Here is a 4,531-nt window from a genome sequence, read left to right as displayed (position 1 = left end):
TGTCTCTCTCTCTCTCTCTCTCTCTCTTTCTTCCTTCCTTCCTTCCTTCCTTCCTTCCTTCCTTCCTTCCTTCCTTCCTTCCTTCCTTCCTTCCTTCCTTCCTTTCTTTCTTCCTTCCTTCTTCCTTCCTTTCTTCTTTCTTTCTTCTTTCTTTCTTTCTTTCTTTCTTTCTTTCTTTCTTTCTTTCTTTCTTTCTTTCTTTCTTTCTTTCTGTCTTTCTTTCTTTCTTTCTTTCTTTCTTTCTTTCTTTCTTTCTGTCTTCTTTCTTTCTGTCTTTCTTTCTTTCTTTCTTTCTGTCTTTCTTTCTTTCTTTCTTTCTTTCTGTCTTGCTTTCTTTCTTTCTTTCTTTCTGTCTTGCTTTCTTTCTGTCTTTCCTTCTCTCTCTCTCTCTCTCTCTCTCTGTCTCTCTCTCTGTCTCTCTCTCTTTCTTTCTTTCTTTCTTCTTTCTTTCTTTCTTTCTTTCTTTCTTTCTTTCTTTCTTTCCTTCTATCTTTTTAAGGCACTTGGGGTTAATCGACTTCCCCACGGTCACACAACGTAAGTGTCAAGTGTTTGGTCTCAGACCAGATTTGAACTCAGGTCCTTTTGATTTCAGACACTGTGCCACCTAGCTGCCCTAAATTCAGGTCTTTCTAACTCCAAGCCCAGCACTCTATGCACTGCATTACCAGCTGCCTCATCCTCAGCATTCTCTGCCCCCTGAGGCTCCACCTTCTCATCAATTGGTTCCTTCCACAACTTCCATTGTAAGGGGAAGGCCTAGGCAAGAGTTATTTTCAGCCCTCTCCAGGCTGCACTGCAGTCATCTGCATAGAACTTCCCCTACCTTTTCTCTTACCCCTTTTCAGCTTCTTTTTAGCACTCCATTAGAACCCAAGCTTCTTGAGGGCAGGGATTGTCTTTGTTTCTGCTTGTATTTGTGTTTCCAGCACTTAGCACAACACCTGGCACATAGTAAGGTCTTAATAAATGCTTACTGGCTGACTGGCAGTATAATATATAGCACTCACATGGAAGAATCGTGGACTATCAGAGCTGGAAGGAACACCTGAGAATAGAGAATGTCAGAAGTATAAGGGACCTTAGAACAGAGAATGGAAGAGCTGGGAGGGCCCTTAGAACAGGGAATGTCAGAGCTGGGAGGGCCTTAGAGATCATGTAGTCTAGAGATATCCAAACTCCTGGACTGAAAAACAGCAAAGTGCTTCCCAAACAAGATGAAAATGTAATTGGGAAATACTTATGAAGGTAAATACAACTCTGCTCCATGGCTAATGTTCCCAAGTCAGCAGTCATTTGCTGGGCTCTGTTTTGTGGAGGTGTCTGAGGAGGCCCAGATGGGGGAGTGCCCCAGGCCCCAGTGCTCTGGGCCTGGAAGCCAGGCTAAGGCCAGGCTGCCTCCTGACCACTGTGCTCCCTCCTTCCCTCAGAGTTTGTTGCTGTGGCCCCTGACGTCCAACTTCACATTCAGCACCCCGATTTTAAAGTTCTTCTACTCTCTGTTCAATGCATCCAGAAGATCCTGAAGAAGTTGTGGGAAGGATGTGGGGCTCAGTTGGAGGCCCTTTGTTGGGGATGGGCAGGGACTGCTGTTGGTGGGATGAGGGAGGCAAACAGAGGGTTTCCTCTGCTTGGCTCATCCCTCAGTCCTGCTTTCTAGACTCCCTTTGAGGAGAAACCCCAGCCCTGAGACGCCATAGCTGTAACTTGTTATAATAAATTGTTTCCTCTTTAGCCAGCTATCCATCTTATCAATAGCTGCATGGCCCAGCACACTCACCACCATCCTGGTGCCACCAGAGCCCACAGTCACCCTGAAAGTCCTGGGTCTGAACCTCACCTCCACCCCTTATCACTCGCAGGTCTGCTGAGTGGGGCCCAGGAGAGGCAGCCTGACCTCTGTTGCCTATGGACAGCCCACCAGATACTGAAGGGATCCCAGAGAGCAGAAAGGGCAGGGGTGATGGGGGAGATGCAGGAGGCCTCCTCCTCCTCCCTCCTTCCCTCCCTCCCAGCTCCCCACTCTTAGAAGTTGTCACAGACTCCAGGCTGGGGTGGAGGGGAGTCAATACACTGTGATAATTTACGGGCCCCAGGAGCTCTGGTTCCCATCTTCACCTTGTTCCTTAATTTGCTCTGTAACCCTGGCCAAGTGATTTCCTGTTCCTAGTCTCATTTTCCGTTCTGTAAAATTAGGTGGGAGGGGATGGATTTTGATGAATCTCCCAAATTCCTCGCCAGCCCCTGGGACCAGTCCCCATATACTCTTCCTTGGGGCTGACATTCTGGGTCTTTGGTTCAAGCTGGGCCATTGCCCTCCATATGTGCCACTTCCATGTTTCCAATGGCATGGAAGGCAAGGCTCAGAGAGGGGAATGCATTTGACTAAAGTCACTCAGCAAACCCACCCAGGGAGGGGCAGAGGCAGGAAAGGTCTCAAGGCTCTCTCCCTTAGAACAAGCAGAGAGCCTTCTCCTCCTGCCACCCCCCCATGCATGTCACAGCCCTCTCCCCCTGTATCCCTCCCCCCTGCACTTCCCCCCCCCTCACAGCTCCCTCCCCTCACCCTCCTCTGAACACCTCTAGCTGGAAGCTGGGAGGGGTGGCTCCCAGAAGGCAGAATTTGGCCCTCACTCTTGGCTGCCTTTAGCTATGTCCCTTCCCCTTCCCTTTGAGGAAGAAAAACAAGGAAACAAATGAAATTCCTGTCTCCTTCCCAGGGCCTCTCGGGACCCAGCAGGGAGTCACCAAATCCCAGAGTGTCAGGGCAGGAAGGGATCGCAAAGGTCGCCTTGGCCAAATCCTCTAGACAGATGGGGAAACCAAGACCAAGGGAAGGAGTGGGGACCTAGGCCAGGGTCTCATAGTGAGGTAGGGGAGGGGCAGGGCCCAACTTCCCACTCCTAGCTCTGGGGCCAAGGGAGCTTACCCACTTACCCAAGGCTAGAGACTGGGAAGAAGAGATTGGAGAAGGCCCTGCCTTCTCTCTATCAGCTGTAGGACTCCCTGAAACTCCTAGGCAGGCGGGGATTGGCCCTGGAAGCCTTCTTGGAAGCAGCCAGTGTGGCAGCTGAGGTGTGGCAGGGTGTGTGAGGAGTTCAGCTGAGACCAGATGCCCCTTTTCACGAGCATGGAGTTCAAATCCTGCTTCTAACACTCATTAACTTTGTGACCTTGAACAACTAACTCCCTACCCTCCTGGGGACTGGTTTTCTTTTTCTGTGAAAGGGAGGTGACTATCTCGCCTCTGAGATCCCTTTCAGCTCTAAATCTTATCCTATAAACTCCAAGATATCTGAAACCTTTGAGGTTTCATTTCCTTCTTTCTCTGACTGTTCCCTTCTGATATAGGATGTAAATGAGATTGTTTCAGAAAGGAGAGTCGTATGGAGGGGGACCTAATGCAGCCAGTGGTAAGGCATAGGGCCATGTTTCTTGCTCAGACTGGGAGTCCTTGGAAGGGAAGGCCAAGCCTTCACCCTTTTGCAGGGAGATTCCTGCTAGGGCACCCTAGCCACCTTGAGGTTCACACCCCTAAGTTCTGGCCCAGCTCGATGTGGGAGAGAGGGCTTGGTGCCCCCACCTTGCCTCAAGGACCTGCTTGGTGCCTCCCCACTTGCCATCCACCCGCATCTCCCCAAACAGAACTCAGCCTCAGTTGCTCGTTAAATAGAAACATATTTATTTTATCATCATACATTCCTTATTACATGAGCAGCCACCCCAAGAAGAAGTTTAGAGGGAAGAGAGGTGGAGACGGGGCAGAGCAAGGCATAGCCTCCATTACTTCTATGGGACCTACCCTAACTCCGGAGCAGCCTTGGCTCCCAGCTCTGCCAATGGCTTGCTGTGTGACCTAGGGAGAAGTCCCTTTCTTCACTCGTGAGCCTCAGTTCTCCCGTCTCTAAAATGAGGGAATAAAACTCCATCATCTGATGTATCTTCCGACCATGATAAGTCCATGCTCTTAGTGTAGTGCCTGGCACATAGTAGATGATTAATAAATGTTTATTGATTGATTATTGATCTGGGTCCTAACTTTCTTTTTAACCTTCACTTTCTATGTTTTGAGGTGCCTCCCAGCACTGACCTTCTCTGTTCTAAGTTTCCTCCCGATTCTGACATTTGGTGTTCTACAAGTTCTCCCAGTTCTGATGGTCTATGTTCTATAGGCCCTTCCAGCTTCGACATTTCATCTTCCTAGGGTTCTCCTAGCTATGACATTCTGTTCTGAGGACTCTCCCAGCTCTAACATCCCTTACTCTATGACCTGGTTTGAAACCCAGGGACAGAATCCATCCTTGGGGTCAGAATCTTTCTCAGCAGCAGATGTTGGGGGAAAGGGAGAAGACATAAGCTTCCAGGTTGGGACAGCAGCATCACAGGGCAGGTTGTAGGAGTCCCAGGTGCACTCAGGGCTGGGCACGAGGCCGAGCTGGGGGCCGAGGGCAGTGGCTGGGCAGGCAGGCAAGATCAGGCCTAGTGAGCTCGGCAAGAGGGAGGGGGAGGCTCAGATAGAAAGGTGGCCAAG

General features: G+C 49.9%; 2 pseudogenes across 1 annotated transcript in view; both read right to left on the bottom strand.

The window, feature by feature from the left end:
• The window catches only part of LOC110204482 (very-long-chain 3-oxoacyl-CoA reductase-B-like), a 117,762-nt pseudogene that overhangs the window by 6,954 nt on the left and 106,277 nt on the right, over positions 1 to 4,531 (bottom strand). The gene's annotated exons all lie outside the window — the stretch shown is intronic.
• The window catches only part of LOC110203904 (exocyst complex component 3-like protein 2), a 16,146-nt pseudogene continuing 15,273 nt past the window's right edge, over positions 3,659 to 4,531 (bottom strand).

Source organism: Phascolarctos cinereus, unplaced genomic scaffold (assembly GCF_003287225.1).
Source record: "Phascolarctos cinereus isolate Bilbo 61053 unplaced genomic scaffold, phaCin_HiC Scaffold_726;HRSCAF=1367, whole genome shotgun sequence".
In the NCBI taxonomy this organism is placed as follows: domain Eukaryota; kingdom Metazoa; phylum Chordata; class Mammalia; order Diprotodontia; family Phascolarctidae; genus Phascolarctos; species Phascolarctos cinereus.
This window is presented reverse-complemented; position numbering and strand designations above follow the sequence as displayed.